Source organism: Balaenoptera acutorostrata, chromosome 17 (assembly GCF_949987535.1).
Source record: "Balaenoptera acutorostrata chromosome 17, mBalAcu1.1, whole genome shotgun sequence".
NCBI classification, from domain to species: domain Eukaryota; kingdom Metazoa; phylum Chordata; class Mammalia; order Artiodactyla; family Balaenopteridae; genus Balaenoptera; species Balaenoptera acutorostrata.
In genome coordinates, this window is record NC_080080.1 from 10,852,114 (window position 1) to 10,871,651 (window position 19,538).

A 19,538-nucleotide genomic window follows, 5' to 3' on the forward strand; every position below is an offset into this window, starting at 1 on the left:
GTTACGAACTGAATGTTTGTGTCCCGCCAAGATTCCTGTGTTGAAACCTAATCCCTCATGTGATGGTATTGGGAGGTGGGACCTTTGGGAAGTAATTAGGTCATGAGAGCAGAGCCTTCATAAATGGGATTAGTGTCCTTATAAAAGAGACCCCAGAGAGCTCCTTCCCCTCTTCTGTCATGTGAGGACACAGCCATGAGGGCCGTCTATGAACCAGGAAGCGGGCCCTCACCAGTCAGCAAATCTGCCAGCACCTTGATCTTGAACTTCCCAGCCTCTAAAACCATAAGAAGTAAATGTTTGTTCTTTAAGCCACCCAGTCTGCGGTATTTGGTTACAACAGCCCAAACAGACTGAGACATAGATTTCTACCTGCTGTTGTCAGGGTTGATACCCCAGGGAAACAGAGCAGGTCACTGCAGTGGTGAATTGCCAGAGCTTTTCCCAGGCATTATCCCCAGGTTTCCATTTGCTTGAGTCTGTCAGATCTATCAGGACCTGATTGAATGAGGCAAGGTCAAAGGCCAGAATCATCCCCTTAGCCTCCCTGTATCCAGTGAGCGGAGACACACGCATACGAGTTGGACCTCTCCTCTCAGGCATCTCTGAATTCAGCGGAGTGCAGGGGAAGTGTGATGCAGCCCCTGTCCCTGCCCTCACCTACTCTCCCCTGCTTCCTGACTCCCCACATTTACACTCTGTGTTACAATCACGCCAAGCTGTTTGCAGTTCCCAAGCGGGCCAGAAAGTTCCTGCCCCCATGCCTTTAACAATTACTGTGATGACAACTACAATGGTGATAGCTCTCTCCTGGGTCCTATTAATGCGCCAGGTTCTACACATGTGCTATTTCATTTAACTGCCCCCCACACCACCACCTAATGAAGTAGTTATGGTCAATCCCATTTCACAGATGAGCGAGCTGAGGCCCAGCGTGGCTAAGTGCCGGGCCTTGAGCCAGACAATCTGGGTGCATGCCCAGCTCCACCACGATCTAATCAATCTGACCTTGCGCAAATCCCATCTCTCTCCCAGCTCCAGTATCTTGCAAAACACTGAGCGTGATGAACCTGCCCCCTGGGGCTGTTGTGAGAATTAAATTAGATGGGGACAGCGTTTGGCACCTGGTGAGTATTTCCAAAATGTTCGGAATTATTCATGCCACTTTGTAGGCGGCCAAGAAAGAAACTAAACTCAGCTCAGCTGTGTCTGATTCCAAACCCTTTCTCTGCTTCTTGTCACATTCATAGTTCAAGACCCAGCTGTTCCACCCCTCCCCATGCCACCCTCCACTACTGCCGGGGGAGGCACCTGCTCCCCTTTTGTAGGGGTGAGAGCTCCAGGGATCAAGCAAGCTTCCAGGTGCTTCTAATGCCTCCCAGAACTTCTAGGGAGGGCTTTCTGATCTCCTCCTGTTGTTCTCTCTTTGGCTCCCTCCCTTCCAAGCTGGGTAAACACCCCTTCCCCCTGTCTCCTCTATACACTGTCATCTGTGCTACCTTCCTCCAGGTACGGATTCATGTGGGCCCCCATCTCCCTCCAGGACTAGGAGCCTCTTGGAAGTCCTGTTGGAATCCTACCGTCTCAGTGCCCCCAGCTCCTAGCACAGGGCTTTAGAAGGGGCTCGCTAAAGAAACAAACGGGTCAAAATCAGGTAAGTCAGCACTCAATATTATTTGGTGACTGGTCACCACATCCCCTTTCCTGGCAACACATCCAGGAGAGGTGGAGGGTGGAAAGACTATGGAAGCTTCTGAGGTGATTCTTGATGTCCTGCTGGAGGTCAGAGGAAATACTTTAAAGAACACTGTCTATATTCCTAAGAAATTTGGCTGAATTTCAAGACAGTGTTGGATGGCTTTGAGGGCTGGGGGAGCAAGGCAGAGGGAAAAAAGAAGCATTTCAATTTCCTAGGCATGTCCTCCTACATGGAGAGAAGTGCACTCTTTGCCATTACAGAAGAGGGGAAAGATGAGGTCTCTTATAATACCGGAAACGAGAGTTCTAGTGAGGGGCATTTTGTCTGGGAATTTCAGTGCTGGAAGTCCTTGGAGAGCCTCGTAGGGCAGCACAGATACTCCCACTCCCCCGCCCCGGCCCCGCGTTATCTTTCCTTCTGTAGCATTAGCACCACCAGACACATCGGACGCTTGTTTATTGCCCGTCACCCCCTCTCCCCACCCCCGCCCCCCGCGGCAGGGATGTTGTTTGGATTCCCAGCTGCCTCTCCGGGACCTAGGACGGCCCTGGCACTTGGTAGGCCCTCAGCGAATATGTGTCGAGGGCCGAATGGATGTTTTGAACGCACAGGCTGTCCGCGCCTCCACCGCCAGGGGGGCGGGGCAGGGATCTGCATCCTTCCCCGCGCACAGGTGAGGGGGCAGCGGACCCAGGGCCGGGAGCCCGGCCGGCCTGAAGGTCGGGGGCGCTGAAGGCCCGACGGGCTGTGCCCTTGGGCCATCCCCGCGCCTCCCAGAGCTGAAGTTCCCTCGTCTACGCCACCGGGAGGGCGCCGAGCCCCCCAGCGCGCCCCCGGGCGGCCGCTCGCCCGCCTGCCGCGACTTGCCCAAGGTCACCCGCGCCCCGGCCCCCGGGTTGTGGGGTGGGGGCCGGCGCGGGGCGGTCCCGGGGCGCCGCGCGCGCTGACGCCGTGCTCCGCGATGCGGCGGGGACGGGGCGCGGGGGGAGGCGGCTTCGGCGGGCGTCCTCCTTTTGTGCGAGCGCTGGCGGCGCGGCTTCTCGAAGGTAAACGGCGTTTCCTCTTCCTCGTCGATGCGCCTCTTCCTTTTATAGTTATTTCTCGCCTGGCAGTCGCCGGGGCTGCTGCTGCTGCTGGGCCGCCGCGGCGGGGGCCGCTCGCAAACCTGTGGCGGTGACGTGAGACCCGCCAACCCGGAAGCGGCGGCGGCGGCGGCGGCACCCGAGGCTCCGAGGCTCCCAGGCTCCTGCGCTCCAGCGCCGGCGGCCGCGCTCCCCTCGCCGCTCGCCCGGGCCACCAGGTACGTGCCCGGGGCTCCTCCGGCGCCGCCGCCCGGCTTGCCTGCGCGCGCCCTGGGAGCCGATCTGCCACCGGGGAGGGCGTGGGGTGCGGGGCGCGCGCGCGATGGGTGCAGGGAGAGGTGGGAGTGCGATTCGGGCCGCGCCGGGCGCCCTGCGGTTGGAGAGGGGGCGCCGCAGCGGTGGGAGCCCCCGGCGCGTGGGGCGCCCCGAGGATGCGCCTCGGGGGGCAGGCGGCTGGAGGGCGCGAGGGGCGCACGCCGAGGGGCCGCCGCCCGGGTCCGCCCAGCTGTGGGGAGCGCGCGGCGGCGCCCGGAGGGAGGGGTGCCTGGCGTGGCCGCCCCCCCGCTGACCCCTCCTGCTAGCCAGGTGCGGGCGCAGGGTCTGACCCCGGGAGCCGTGCACCCCCCAACCCCCCCAGCTAACTTCGACTGGGGGCTTGGAAGGCCAGTCTCTTAGAATTGAGGAACTGGAGGGGGTGAACAGAATCTCCCTTGGCTTCAAGACTTCCTCGTGGGGTAACCACCCGCCTCTGTTTAAAGAGCACTTCCTCTTTGCCCTTTATCTTTTCATCGTATTTTGTTTTTCCATTTTTTTTTAATGGAAGTTCAGTGTTAACGAGTGGATGCCCCTGCAGCCTGCACGGCTTCCCTGGGGTTGTGTACACACACCGTGGGTATGGAACCTTGTGTGTCCTGTGTCGGGGCTGGAAGGAAAGAGGAACCGAGGACTTCCCTTACTGGAGCCCCCGGCAGCGGTCTTTGATCCTCCCCCTGCCGCAGAAATGGAGCCAGAGGGGGAGGGGTTGAGCGGGAAGGAGGCCCCGCCGGGGAGTGTCACGAGGACTTTGCACCTAGGTTTAATTCCTTGCTCTGCCACTTAATAGCTGTGTGACCTTGGGCAAATCGCTTGCCCTCTCTGAGTCTTAGGCGCCTGTCTGTAAAATGGGCTGCTTTGAGTTGGGCCTCGAGAAGAGGAGCGTGTATTTCCTGGCCTGGAGAGGGCGCAGTGATGGGACGTGTCATTGTCAGTCACCTTTAATTTCTGCACCCCCACCGCCTAGAAGGGGGGCCTGGGGCACATGGGAGGTGCTCCATAGATACCTGTGAAATGAATAGGTGGGTGGTGAATTTTGAGAAGTGAGTGGCTGGGTGTGGTTCTACATTTTGGCTTCCTTGCCCTGTAACATCCATTCCACCCCAGAGAGCCACATTTTGCCACCTGGGATATATGTAATCCACCCCCTTCCCAAGGAGGATTAGCTTGTGAAAATATTGACTTCTTATGAAAAGGAGCTTAAACTCTGACTTTGAGCCTCTCCTATTCTTGGAAGATTGCATTTAGTGGAAATGAAAAGGAAGCCTCATTTTGATTGCCACCGCCAGATGACTGGCCGCCGGGGCGGGCTGCCAGGGCTGACAGCTGGGCTGATTTCCCAGGCATTGGGGTTCCTGTAAACAGGAGGAAGCTAGGGAGAGGTGGGTTTTCTCCTAGGTGGGGCATGCAGAAGTGGTCAGCTGGCCTGAGTTTTCTTCCTGGGGAGGCACGTTGTAATTTGCATTATCTGGATCCTTGCTAAACTTTAGGCATGGGGAGGGGCAGAGCGTGTGTGCTGAAGGAGCCCAGGGTGGATTCACCCTCAGGGGTGCTTGGAAATGGCCTTCGTATAAAGGCTCACTATGCATTTCCGCAGGTCACTTGGGGAGCTTTTCAGGTAATTTTGCTTTCTCTGACAGCCATTCCTTTTCTCCTTTCTCAGCTCCCAAAGGCCTGTGTGCACTTCTCTTAGGATCCTTAGCTGTGCTTTTTGTTTTGGTGTTTTTTTCTCTCACAGCTGGAGGGCAGGAGATGAGCCTGAGTGCTGCTATTATTTTAAGAGGCAAAAGCAGGCAGGCACCTCTGTGTGGCCAGCTGCGGTTTAAGCATGCACAGATTCAGTTTTAAGGCGTAGAGTGGCCATAGTTACCCATGAAGTAGAGATTTTATTCTCATCTTACGACTTAGAGAAAGTGCAGGACTTGGCCCAAGACCCTCAGCCAATTAAGCAGCAGGTTCAAGGTCCTTACTCCAGACTTGCAACTGCAGAGGTCTCCCGCTCTTCCCTGTGGGCTGTGCTCCCTTCTGAGGGGCCTTTGTGTTTCCCCTGGCACCTGGCAGGCTGTCTGGCATATGCTGGATACTCAGTACATGCTTTTTTTTTTTTTTTTTTTTTTTTTTTTGACAGAATGAACAAAAGAGGGATGGTTTGCTCTTTGTGGAGGTACAGTCTGTCTCTACCTCAAGGTCAGCGCACTGGCCTGTAGGTGACCTTTTGCAATTGTTCTCTGGCCATTCCTCCCAAGTGTGTCTTGGTTCCCCATTGTGGAATCGCAGTCTCTGTCAGCTCTTGCTTCAGGACCCAGAGCCCATGACAGGAGGGACTCCTGAGGGGCACCAGTGCCCGGAGGTTGTGGCCTTGCGCTGATCATCTCCTTGATTGAAGAGACCACTGTCCTGTGGCTTTGGAGGTCTGGGACTTGGCCGCCAAAGCGGTTTCTCTCTCTCCAGCGAAACCATCTTCCAGCAAGCATTGTGGCGATAGTGTTGTGTCAGTGAAACGTCAGATTTAAAATCAGTCCACTTTAGGTATGCCCTGGCCTGAAGCCTTAGAGAGGTCATGACCTTCTTAGAACTTTCTTTTCCTCATGTATAAACAGGCAAAATCATCCCTGCCCCATTCCATCCAGTTCACAGGACTCCTGAACATGAGGGCAGGATCCACATTCACACCTCACTGCCCCCTCTTACTGCCTGTGTGCATGTCACCAAGTTTCTTCACCTCTCAGAGCCTCAGTGTTCTCATTTGTAAAATGGGACGATCTATCGGGGGGATGGTTTTGCTCATTGCGGTCGTGTGAGTGATGCTCTCAGCACGGGCCCCCATTAAATGGCCATAATCATCAGTGATTATTATTATCAACAGCAGCAGCAGTAATGATCCCTGTGTCCTCAACTAGAGAGAGCATAAGCGCCTCAAAGGCCAGACCCATGTCCCTTTTTTTTTTTTTTTTTAAATAAATTTATTTATTTATACATTTATTTTTGGCTGTGTTGGGTGTTTGCGGGCTTCCTCTAGTTGCGGCGAGCGGGGGCTACCCTTTGTTGTGGTGCGCGGGCTTCTCGTTGCAGTGGCTTCTCTTGTTGCAGAGCATGGGCTCAGTAGTTGTGGCTCACGGGCTCTAGAGCGCAGGCTCAGTAGTTGTGGAGCACGGGCTCAGTTGCTCCACGGCATGTGGGATCTTCCCGGACCAGGGCTCGAACCCGTGTCCCCTGCATTGGCAGGCGGATTCTTAACCACTGCTCCACCAGGGAAGCCCCCCATGTCCCTTTTTTAATTTGAATTGGAGCTTCTGGAGAGAAGTAAATTGAGGAAGGGTGGGGGGAAGGGTTGATTTTATTCTTTTTCTCCTTCCCTGTCTGGGACACTTGATAAAGGCGTGATGAAGAAAGAATCATTATGATCCTGTTTTTCATCCATCCCTGAGGGTAAAAGGTCTTTTTTCCTGTCTCTCATAAAGTGAGCTTTTTATGTGCCTATGACACTCATTTCATATCTTCTCATAAACTTCGTATCCACTCCTTCCAGATTTCACCCAAGACTTGATCCCTCCAGATTGTCAAATGGACAGAGTTCTGTTGCCTGGGTAGAACTTTGGGAGTTAAGTCTTTGATGGTCTTAAAAGGGGTGATTGGCCTCACCAGGTTGCAGGGAAGATAATAACTTTGTAGCCAAGGATGCATGAGGTTAACAGCAACTGTATTTTCCTCTCATCCTTTTTTGCTTCAGAGGCAGCATGGGTATGAGTTTGGGGGGCCAGACTGTCTGGGTTTCCATCCTGGTTTTGCTGCTTACTAGCTCCGTGACCTCCTCTCTCTGGGCCTTCTTCATCTTTCAAATGAAGAATAATGTTTGTTGCCTGGAAAGGTTGTTGTGAAGGTCCACACAGAGGTGGTCTGGGGAGCCTCCCAGCACAGTGTATGGCCCATAGACGGTGCTCAGCAAATGTCAGTTACTTTCCTGCCACCCCTGGGCTCTTTCTGTCCTGGCCGCAGTCCCATCGTCCTGTCCCTCCGTTAACGGGGCTCCAGTTCCCACTGAGGATCAAGCCCTTGGGTGACAGCTTCGTCCTAGATTCAAGTTCAAGTCTCCATGCTTTCCCAAACCACTTGTTGACTGGCCACAGTATGGTGCTTCCACTGTGAATGGAGAGATCCTTGTACCAGAGCTTGTCGAGGAGAGTAAACTGGGGAGTCACTGAGTTTACGTTTTGTCCCGTTGATTTTTTTTCCTCTCCTTTCCAGAGACTTACTAGCTGCCATCTGCTCCAAGGGAAGGAGACATCATGTTCATAAATACATAAATAATCGAAGTTGACGAGGAGATTTGTTTAAAGAAGTGATGCTGAGAATGATTTTTATAAATATTTAAGATAATCTGAAGCTATTAGAGGAACTGCAGGGTTTATTAAAAAAAAAAAACTGAAAGCGTGTTTTGGAAGGGTTCCTTTTCTTTCCAAGTTGAATAAATGTCAGGAGTAGTGGATGCAGGGCCCGTGAGGGGCAGGTGGGCTGCCGGTCTGTTTGTCTCTGCTGTTGGCTGTTGGCAGTCATCCATTTATGGGGGCTGATGAACGGGGAGCACGAGGGTAGCCAGAGCCACAGAACTGAGGGGGAGAGCCCTGAACATTTTGAAGCTGCCTGGGCTTCCTTGAGACTCAGAGAGCCAGTGGGTCACACATGCCGGGAATCACCCTGGGGGGCTGTACATTTCAGATGCTGCTTCTAGAATCTGAGAGTCAGTGGCAGGCTTCTAGAAGGTTCCTAAGGTGAATGTTTTTTGCTTAATGACAGGCTACATTTTAGTGAGCCCTACTAAGGCCCACAAGTCAGGAGGCAGCTGGGTGGTCAAATCGAGGGATGTGGGGTAGGGCATGTCAGAACTGGGGGACACCTTGCAACACTTCCCAAACTGGTGTGTGCCACCGGATCCCTTGGGGATTCCCTTGCAGATTCTGAGTCACAGGCTGGGGTGGGCGGAAGGCCTGCATTTCTAACACCTCCCCACGTGGTGCTCTGGGTTGTGGATCACACTTTGAGTAGGGAGAGCTTGGAGGTCCCCACCTGCCTCATTCATTTGGGACCCCAGCTGGCACTGAGGATGCGAATCAGAATATGATCCCGGAGGCTTCTGGCAGCTGATGGCTTAGTTAGCAGAGGAGACAGACGTGCCCCAAATCACACGATACGAAGATGGTGGGGACTGAAGGGAGGGTGGAGAAGAGCTCCCTCCACCCACCCAGAGGTGCTCCGTAGCCCAGCGGGGCCCGGGTGCTCTGGGCAGTCGAGGTGGGGTGGGAGAGGGAGGGAAGGGAGGGAAGCAGGGGGACTGTGCCAGGCCTTCAGCCGTGATGAGGTCTGGAAGGGCTGAGCAGGAACCTCTAGCTCAGAGTCTCAGGCTTCAGGCGTCCCGTACTCTTAATTGAACAGATGAGGGAACTGGGATCCAGAGGGGGAAGCATTTTACCCAAGAGGCAAAGTCAGGACCGGAACCCAGGTCTTCTGGCTCCCAAACCGAGCTTATCACACGGCTCCAGAGTGTCTTTCTGTGAGCGCCTCGGGGCCGCCTTAGTGCAAGGCTCTGAGGCCAAGGAAATGCTGGGGGCTGGAGGTCCTCCAGCGCAAAAGGTACCTCTGCCCCTGACCTTCCTTTGGCAGGGGACCAAGCCCTTAAACCCACAGTGAAAAAGAAGGCCCGACGCGGGAAAAGCGATGGCTTTGAAGCCGAGCGCCCCGTCAGAGGCTCCTGGCCCCCCTCCCTTACCCCAGTCAGCGCAGCCCCTCACGTAAGGGGGGGGGGGGACAGTGGTGCAGCCATGCAGAGGGGCTAAGGCTGGGAGGAGACCTGGGCAGCAGGAGGAAGAAAAGCTCCGGCCTTGACTCCTTCGCTTAGTGGCGTCTCCTGGGACCGGCTGTGTCCGGCTACTTGGAGCTCTGTGGAATTTTAACCCAGTGCCCGCTCAGCAGATACTGTTGGACTGTGGAGCCGACGGCGTCCCGGCCCTACCAGGCTCAGTAGCTGTGTAACCTTGGGCGAATCGCAGGGCCTTGCTGAGCCAGAACCGTCTCGGACGAAGCTGGGCTAGTAACACCTGCCTCTCTGGGTTGTCTGGAGGACTGAATGAGGTAATGTGTGCTCTAGCTGCTAACCTAGCCCCTTCGTAGAAACACTCCAAAAAGACACCCCCCCCCCCCAACAAAGACATAGTCACCGCTGGGTGGGAACTGGTTTGTCCAGTGCTGATTCCAGGCCAGGGCTGTATCCTTCTGGCAGTGACATGGGATATGGATTTGATGGGAGGGCAGGTATTTCTGTAAGGTAACTGCAAACTGCTGCAGTGCTTTTATGCAAAACTGAACGCTGGGGTTGGCCCCTCTGGGGTTCTCCTTTGAAAGGGAGAAGGACCGTGGAACTTAGGACCTGGTACCTTTGGTTCACACATGCCTCCCTAACTGTGGAGTCTTTTGCAGCTTGTCTAACCTCCCCCGGCATCCCAATGCCTGTTTTGCAGCTTGTTGTGGCTCTTAAGTCAGAAACGGACACAGTCTGCCTGGCGTAGGGCCTGGCATCTCACAGGTACTCGGTACTTCGAGTGCCCTGTCCGCTCAGCCTCAGGGTCTGGGACTCTGGGAGGAGGGGCATGTAGACCAGGGGAGGCCTTTGCTGCCAGTGTGTGTGCTGGCCTGGCCCCAGCTTTGCTCAAAACCAGAGCTGAAGTAAAATACAGAAGGCAGCCAGGAAGTGAAACTCAGCCAGTAAAATCCTAAAATGTCTGCCCTGCTCCCCTGAACTCTGGTTTTGTGTACTGCCCCAAGCTCTGGAGGCACTGGACACTGGCCAGTGCGGGCATTCAGATCCCGCAGGCTGCAAACGAAAGCTGAGGGGTATTTCACGGTCCTTTCCAAACACGCTTTCGTAGCTATCAAGTGTTCAGTTCATCGTGGAGAAAGCAGGTCCATCCTGCTATTCAGCCACAGACACTGAGTGAGTACCTACTACGCGCTGGGCCTGGTGATGGGTCCTTGGGGGGAATCAATACTATGTGACACCTGACACCCCACGCAAGTCCCTAAGGGCCTGAGCAGCCTGAGAAGGAAGCATTTGGATGTGTTTCCTTGGGCTTACCCAGGCCCAGCCCCTCCAAGCCTATCCTGTCCCTCAGGAATTGGAAAAGTGCTCTAGCTAGGTTTGGAGATAGGACAGTAGGGAGAGTCACCGGGCACCAGAGGACAGGGCGGCAGGGTGATAGAAGGGGATGGGGGCAGGGGGGCGGGAGTTGAGGAGCGAGACAGCATGTCTGACACTTTGTGTCGCATTTATGACCCAGACAAAGGCCTCCCTAATAACAAGGCTCCTGTAAATGTCACATTGTGGGTTTTTGTGATTTTGGTTTTTTGGGGTTCTTTCGTCTCCCTGATTATAGTAATAACTTTCCCTTATCGAGCATGGACAATGTGTACTTTGCAGGTGGTATTTCTTACCTCACAGTAACTCTGTGAGGCCAGTTATATGATCCCCACCTTACAGATGAGGAAACAGAGAACACTTAGAGGCTAATAAGAAGCAAAGCTGGAATGCAAAGTGCTACACCAGCTTCAACACCCACCTATTGTTTTTACTACCTCTGCTGAGTGTACTTCAAACACAACTCGAAAAATCTCTGAAGAGAGTTATCTACCAAGGAGCAGACACTGCTGCTGCTGGATGTTGCTAGATGTTGCTAGAAGACGGTGGTGGTTTTCTAAGTGGGCATCTCATTATGATAGGCACCTTGGCAACCATCACTGCCGAGGGCCACCTACTGTGAACTTGTCAGCCCAGGAAGTTCCGAATTTATGAATGACTCTTGTAAGTAGATTACCTGGGCTAATTTGAGTGGTGAGGTTTCTTGGTAAATTCAGTGTGAAACTGACTGGTGCTATTAATACACCTCTTGATGCGTTTGGTGTTGGGACGTGTAGCACATGCATCGTCTGCATTACTCTGTCTGCACGCACCCCCAACAAGGCAAAGTTTTGGGGGAAGGAAGCGTGCTATGGGTTCATGCTTTGGGGTGGATGGTTGAATTGGACAGGAAAATCCCAGTGTTTGGGCATTGGTCACTGTAGACTTGAGAAAATAAGGTGGATACAGGACGAATTGCTCAGCTTGTAGTGTTCCCCCCATCCATTTTCAGTGTGTGAATTTGCCAGAATATTCTATGTGTGTGTTTCCTCTTGCCTGGTATTTCTTTTATCTGACCATAACTTGTGTACGTTTAACCTTCCTGGGTGGGAGGGTCAAGAATCCACATTTTTAACAGGCACCCAAATGATTCTGACGCATTGGTCCCTGTCACCCAGTTAGAGGAACCCCATGTGGCATAATCTTTTACCTGTGTACCACCTGTTTCTAACTGCTGAGGGTGGGGCAGTTGGTATAAGATGGAAAGGACATTGAAGATCACCTAGTCCCATCCTTCTCAGCCTTTTTCAGGCCACAGCCCACTCGGGAAACAGAATTTATAAGGTGTGGGTTGGGGAATGGGCAGTAAAAGAGGAAGCATCTCTCGGCTGGAGATGACTGACCCTGGGGCCACCCACCCAAAGTGCTGAGGAGGTCAGTATCTCCACACAGTGTAATCTCGTCTAGGAGTCCCGCTTGGGAAGCTCTGATTCTCGTCCAAGGTTGGAACCTGTTCACACCGCCCATGGAGGCCCAGAGAGGTGATGTGAGTTGCCCAGAGTCACGCAGGAACTTGAAAGTCATCTAGGTCACTCACTGAAAGAATGAGTGACCAGACCAGGGAGGTGAAAGCCCTACCAAGGACCACACGGCCAGCTCGTGGCCCAGCGAGGAGTTCTCGTGACCAGACAGCCTGTCCGTGGCAGGCGGGTTACCGAGCCATGGTGGCCTCCCCAGCGCTCACCAGCCTTGGAGGTCCGGTTTCCTGTTCTCATCCGAAACTGATTTTCTGCTAGTTCCTAACAGAGAGACGCATCCCTCAAGACCTAAAAGCACCAAAGGAGAAGAAACCTTACACAGGAGACACGTCTCAGTCGTGAAGTCCAGAAGTCAGCTCAGCAGGCAAAACTGCATGGGGAAAATGATTCAGTCTCCTAATTTGCCCCTGAAGGATCGTTTGTGCACACGTGATTTTGTGTATGTGATGCTGTGCAGTAACACGTGTGTGTAAATGTATAGCACAAACAGTAGTGTACAGTATACAGTAAAGTACCATGTACAATATCCAAAAAAAAATTCAATTAAATACAAGAGACAAAGTACACTTTTGTTATTTAAATTAAAAAAAAAAGCATTTGGCCCTTGAAGTATAGCTGAATATAGCTAAGTTAAATGATCATGAGATACAGTTCCATTATATGTTGTGATACATTGAGGACATCTTGAGAATGTGTAGTTGTCCTGACCCAGTGGCATTCCATATATTACACGTGTATGTACAATTATTCCAGGGGTCTCTTCTGCTTGAGTGTGATTAACTTTGGAGAGTTTTGGGGGGTCCAGCTCCAGTGTAGAGACCTAGTAGACTGGAAGGACACAGCCTCTCCTGGCCTAGTGAGGCCCGACTCCATTTTTTGAATAAAAGCAGTTCCTGCACTCCTCACATCTGTGGTTGAATGCCCCATTCTGGAGTTGATCTGAAAGGGCCTCCTGGGCCCATGGGGGACTCCAGCCTTTAGAGATGACCCCTCCTCCCCCTGACCCCGACACCCCCAGTGGAACTGTCTCTTTCCCCAAGTGGTGTTTCTCAAAGTTTCAGTGGTGAAATGCAGAGGAAGTGTAGAAAAACGAATTTGCATACTTTTGACTTCACCCTGGCCCTCTTCCTCTCAGCAGTAAATGAGGAATAGGTGAGGTGTGACCTTTTGAATGTCCCCCACCCATTCCCCCAGGGACCCCCTCCCCCATGATCGTGGCTGGGAATGTGATTGGAAAATGCTTCTCTCCAGCTAACCTGATCTTTGTCTGAAGACCTTGGACATTTAAAACCCAAAGAAAAGGAACCTGATCTTTTGTTCCGGATCATGTTAAGTGGGGCAGGAGGGAGGGAGTATTTGATTCCACCGTGGAGCTTATTCTCCTACGCATTATGGAGCTGCCACTCAACAGCGTGGATTGAAGAGCACCTGAGATGCACCTGCTGATGTGCGGAGACTGGAATGTTCTCTAAGAGCTCACTCACGAGAAAATCCATCCGGTGCCCCGTCCTCCCCCCAGGATGCCTGTGGACCGTGTCATCCTGGGAAGGCACCTGTATCTTCTTGCTGGTGGCCAGCTGGGTCCTTGATCAACCCTTCTGGGCAATCATGGCAATTTATATCAAGAGCCACGAAGATCTTTGTAACCTTTGGCCCAGTGACCCCACTTCTGGGAAGCTGTCATAAGGAAACAATAAAAAATCTAGACAAAATGTTGCACAGAGATCTTCAGCTCAGCTTTTTTGACAATAACAAAATAAGGTGGAAATAACCTAAGCGTCTGACCATAACCAAAGACCTGAATCTGTTCTGCTGTAGCCACTCAAGGTGAAGGCCCAGGGAGGCTGGGCGAAACTGAGCAAAGCAGTCGTATATAGGAAAAAAGACTGGAAGGAAATACACTCCAAAATGGTGTCAGAGGTTGTGGAAGGCGGATAAGAATCTGGACGAATTTCTTTTCCTTTCTCTCTTTGACGCATTTTCTGTAATGTGGTGGCTATGTTACTTTTATGGGAAGAAAACCTCTTTTCTGTCTCTTCTTCTAAGAAACTGAGAACTCTGCTGTTTCCAGGGAAAGCAAGAAAACCAAAGTGGAGGTCCCTTCGTACACGGCGCATAACAAAACAGACCAGCTCCTCAAGCTTAGTCCCGGGCATTCCTGAGGTTCCAGTACTAACAGGCCTGTTAACAGGAATATAAGACAACTGGAGAAAGAACAGCTGGCAGTTCTTGAATATAACAGCCACCCTGGATCAGACACCCTAGACCCAGGCAGAAGACATTATTTTTGCCATTTAATAGTAGTAAAATAATCAATGAGGTAACCCGGGGGTGGGATGGGGCGGGGGTGGTCAGAGGAGGTCACGTGACTTTTCTAGACTCATGGTGTCTAGAGACACCACAATACCAGGAACTCTCTTCAGGTCACATGGAAATCATTTTCTGGGAAGGGTAAGGTGAGGGTCAGCTGCCAGTGAACAATAGCAAGGTTGTTTTCTGTTTGGGTGGCATTGTCTTTGTAAGTGGCAAGCAGAGCGAACTCTGGTTCCGATGCAGGAGCAGCTGCCCTGGTGTGGGCTTAGTGGAAGAGATGTAACCTTATGTCCACAAGCAGGTGAAGGCACCGAGGTGAGCTACAGCCGGTTACGGGGATAGCAAATTTCCAGACAGTCTCTGTTGTGTTTAAAATGCCATTTTCTTTCAAGTTCTGTAGCTCACCTGTCATCTTTGCCTTCATTTTGGAGCAGTTCTGATTCAAATAACTCCTCAGCCATTTTTTTAAGGGAGGCACAAGAAAGGTGCCTGGGAACTAGATGCCAAAGGTGGGTTTAAGGAAGAAGCGTATGAATTAATTTTCTGCTTTGGGTGGAAAATGGAAATGGGAGTGTTTTAAAATGTTCACTTCAAGGACTTCCCTGGTGGCGCAGTGGTTAAGAATCCACCTGTCAATGCAGGGGACACGGGTTCGAGCCCTGGTCCGGGAAGATCCCACGTGCCGTGGAGCAACTAAGCCCGTGCACCACAACTACTGAGCCTGTGCTCTAGAGCCCGCGAGCCACAACTACTGAAGCCCATGCGCCTAGAGCCTGTGCTCCGCAACAAGAGAAGCCACTGCAATGAGAAACCCATGCACCACAACAAAGAGTAGCCCCCGCTCTCCGCAACTAGAGAAAGCCTGTGTAGCAATGAAGACCCAACGCAGCCAAAAATAAATTTAAAAAAAGGTATAAAAAAAATATTCACTTCAAACCCCAAGATTCATATTTTTTGTGTATGTGTTTCTATGATCACATAGGAAACCGGGACACGTTTTAGCATCATTTCCAAATAGCCATTTACTGAGTGTCAGAAAAGCCCTTGTTTTTTCCGTTCTCTTCCTTCTCTGTTCTCTGTTGGGCCCGGCATCTGGGCCCTCTGCTCCCAAGCACCTTCCAGAGGAAGTGACAGGTAAATCAGGCAGTTGTGCTGCTCTGGCCAAATGACGGAAGCTACTTGCTGAGCTGAGCCCTGGGCCACAGAGCTGAGTCACTCCCCTTCCTCATCTTCGCAGTTTCCAGGGTCAGGACTAGAACACACGGTTAAAAATCTGGTGGTGGGATGAGTTTCTGCCTGGGCCCATCGCCTCATTTAATCCTCACCCGCAATCTGCCGTGAGATGCAGGTCAGCTCAGCAGGTCCTAGCGGGCGGCCCATCAGGTGTTAGGCGGGTTTAGTAAAAGGTTTCATCCTTGGGCGAGGCTGAAGCCCATGAAAACTCCAAGGTTTTTGTTCCCTGAGGGTGTGGGTTTCATCTGCTCCCGAGAGGGCGGAGGCGCGGGAGACCCGCTGCTGGACACGGGGCCTTGCCTCTGCCATGGGTGACCAGCCCTGCCAGTTGCTTCATGTCCCTTCGCTTCTCTGTGGAGGGGGCATCATGAAGCATCCTTACAGGAGGAGGAAGCTGGGTGTGTGATAGGCCTGTCACCTCCCTGCCTCCCTCTCCTAAGGACCATACTCTGAGGGCTCTGTCACCCGTGTCCTCCCAGAGGGGCGTAGCTGCTGTCTGGGCAGTGGTGTGGGGGGGCGTCTGTTCTAGGTCCTCCCTGCTCTCCCCTCCCATCTTCCTTCCCTGTCTGCCCTCCTCGCCTCTGTCAGAGCCTGGGACAAGCCCTCCGTTGGAGAACCATTGAGAGCTAACTCGAGGAACAGTCCTCTGTGAATAGATGTGCTGGAAAAAAGCCTTCGGCCAAGTGTAAGCCCGGCTGAGTATTGTCGGCGCTAAATTAAAGATGAGCTTCCTGGCTCTCTGGTCTACTTTGCGTTGACCACACACCATGTCTTGACCCTTAAAAGAAGAAACAAGGAAGGAAGAGAAAAAAGAAGGGGCTTCTATGACAGAAAATAAAGTCTAATAACGGTACCTTATATCTGTAGCGTGCTTTGTGTTTATGCCGTGGCCTTCTTCCACTAAGCATTGCCGAGCCCTGGGACTGGGCTTTTTTCTCCTTGAGGTCTACAGGTCAGGCCTCGATCCAAGAGTGTTTGTAGAATGAGTGCGTAATTTTTTCAGAAAATTGAAGCCCAGAGAGGTTGAGTGATTTGCCTAAGGCTGCACAGCTGCTGAGGGCCAGAGCTGGGACTCAATCTTAGCCCTGGCTCTTCTTCAGCTCCACTTGGTGGCCTCCCTACAGGTGCATTTCAGGCTGGCAGAGAATTCAGAAGTCAAGAGACACACCTAATGATGAAAAGGGCATTTACTGAGGCCTCATCCCTCCTTTATTCTGAAGGCTGGTATTCCTTGTACTCTGGAAATCAGCCTGCTCTCTGTGGCCACCTGAAGTGTCCTCCCATCTCGCCCACCCTCGCATGTTTAAGCATGTTCTCATTTGTCTCCTCCAGAGCTCCTGGAAGCCCCCTGGGGCTGTGTTATTTAGTACCGTTGTTGAAAATCAGAATGCAGCCCCTGGCTTCTGCTGTGGGAGCTGGAGTTGAACGAAAGAGTACATTGGTCTTCAGTGAGAGAGGACCCTTGCTGTCCGTCAGAGGGTCCCCAGGTTAGGTCTTTTCTGGGCCATCACACTTTCTTGTTCCAGCCTCTCCATGTTGTTATTTGTAGAAATGGTGATTCGTTCACCAGACAGGTCCAGAGCCCCTACTGTGTGCCAAGTACAGTACTGTGGGTTCTGCTTCTCATATTAAATGCTGCTTTGTCCCTTCAGCCAGCTCTGGGCTGTGTTTTACTTTGGTCCTGTACGCCTTCAGACTCCAGGGATTGGGAGGCAATCGGATTGCTCCACTGGGGGGGCCTCCTGCACCCCTCCCCCTTTCCCTTTTTGGGTCCAGTGGGGAAAAACCCTGTCCTCGGTGTTTTCTTCTTCTTCTCCTTTTCCTCCTCCCCCCCTCTCTCCCCTCCTCCTCTTCCTTCCCCTCCCCCTCCTTTTACCATTTTCAACAAGCAAGTATCAAGCATGAACTACGTGCCAGGGTTTGGGTTGGGTGCCCATACAGAGAGATTAGCAGGAATCATTGCTCACAGAGGGTCCTGGACTGTGGGAGGAGATGGACATAAAAACAAGTCATTGTACTAATATGCAAAGTGTTACGGTTATGTAAAATTTAAAACTTGCGAAACAATGATATACATTGTTTAAGGAGTACAGTCATACGTAGTAAAAGCGTAAAGAAATGCATGGCAGTAAGAATACCCAATTCAGGACAGTGCTTACCTCTGGGGAACTGGGGAGACAGATAGTTTTGGGGTGGGGTACCCAGGGGACTTTGCTTGTATTCACTATATTTTGTTCCTTAAGCTTGGTGGTGGGCAGAAGAGGCGGTTTTATTATTCTTTATGTATTTTTTTGTACATCTGAAATATTGCACATTAAAATTTTTTTAAAAAAGTTGCAAGCAAGAAGTTATTTGGAGACACTAGCCTGGGAGGGTCAACAGCCAGATATGGGGAAGTTTCTCTTCTCTGTGCATCTAGCCAAGCACAGGCCAGGCTCACACATTCAGGACATGTTGAACTGAACTTTGCCTGAAGGGGCTAGGGCGGGCTTTATAGATAAGGTGACAGTTTGAACTGAATCTTGACGGCTAGCTCTGGGAACAGCATTTCAGACAAAGGGAACAGCGTGTGCAAAAGCTGGCAGGCAGGCCAGCGTTCAAGGAGCTACATGCAAATGGGTGGAGCCCATTTGCTCTCCCAAAGCCCCCCACCCCCCTGCCGCCTTTTTCTTTTTGGGATGCGCAGCAAGGCATGTGGGATCTTAGTTCCCTGACCAGGGATTGAACCAGCGCCCCCTGCATTGGAAGCACAGAGTCTTAACCACTAGACCAGAAGGGAAGTCCCTGCTCTTGATCATTTATACTCAGAATGGCTCAGAATCCAGGGTGGTGTAGAGTTGAGTTGACTCGGGATGGGCTTCACTCTGGTATTAACACGAAGTCAGTTTCCCAAGAGCACTTTGATGTTTATCGGGGCCTTGGCTTTGTGAGAGATTGGTCCCAGCCCAAGGAGATTGGCTTCGGTTTCAAATGCAGAAAGCCGTTGGTAAACCGAGACTCTGATAAAGGAGTTGGACCAGCAGAGAGCAAACACTGGCAAGAAAGATCATCTTGTACAGAAAAATGGCCGAGGTTACCATTGTCTGACACTGAAGACTCATCTGGGAAACTGCTGTGTGCTCCGAAGCGGGGTGGGGAGGAGGTGGAAGGGCCAGTGTAAGCGGGGGGGAGGAGGTGGAAGGGCCAGTGTCTGTTTAGTGGCTTTTGGGGAATCATGTATCTTCAAGATCATTTTCTTTGAAAACATTGCAAAGCCAACAAAACTCCTGGGGGAGCCAGATCAAAGCAGTGACGGGGAATTTCATCAGCGCTTAATCAAAGACATTGACTGTTTTCTGGGCCTCACTGGTTCCTCTCCCGCTGTTGACTTTTAATTGTGGAAACTTGTTCATTAGGGTTTCGTTACAGCTGGCCCAGGGTGTCACCCCTCTTTTGCCCACTTTGATCTCTGGGAAGTCGTCGGCTTTTTGGGAGATCCTTGGGGCTCCTGGCCATCTCTGCCACTCACATTCAAATTCAGGCCAGACCTGCACCCAGATTTCAGGAGAGAGGTCCTTTTCCACACCCCATGTTCCTGCCTGGGCTGAGGAAGAGCAGTTTGCGGGCAGCTGTCATTGGAAGGGACCTTAGCCAGTGTCTGGTGCAGTGACCAGATGAGGAGACTGAGTCTCCTGATAACAGTGAATGTTCTGGAAGGGGGTGGCCTCAGCTTCTGAGCTTCATTAGGTACCTCTTTTAATCTACCAGAGGCTGTCCCCAGCGAACCTGCAAGTCCACAGGCTTTTTAGATGCAGTCTTGACAAGCTATGTGACAACCTAGCGGCAGGAGGGGGCAGGGAAAGCTGCAAGGTCCAGAGGAACTTAGCATGGATCTCCCACCGGGGACCAATTAATTCTGCAGGAAGTTATGGTTTACATTTTGCCCTGGAAACTCAGGCCCTGCACACATTCATGCGCCTTGGCCCTCAGACCATCCTCTCCGCAAGTTTTGTTTAATCACAGTCATGGTTGAAAACTCCCAGCATTTTCCCCTGATTTTATTAGCTAGTCCTTACCCGCATTTCATCTGCCTTCTCTTAAACACTTTTTTTGGGTCTGTGTTTATAGACCCTAAGTAAACTCAAATCCTTGACTTTAATTAGGAAGCCAGCAGTGGCCAGAAAAGGAGGATCATTCTGTCTGTTTCTTTCGTACTG

General features: G+C 52.1%; 1 protein-coding gene across 7 annotated transcripts in view; it reads left to right on the forward strand.

Moving 5' to 3' along the window:
- The first annotated feature begins 2,354 nt into the window (after positions 1-2,354).
- The window catches only part of CYRIB (CYFIP related Rac1 interactor B), a 153,492-nt gene continuing 136,308 nt past the window's right edge, over positions 2,355-19,538 (forward strand). For 2 of the 7 annotated variants that reach the window (XM_057532184.1, XM_057532182.1), the window contains exon 1: positions 2,765-2,999. The gene's annotated coding sequence lies outside the window, so the exon portion shown is untranslated. The other 5 variants (XM_057532186.1, XM_057532185.1, XM_057532193.1 and 2 more) reach the window with 5 other exon arrangements.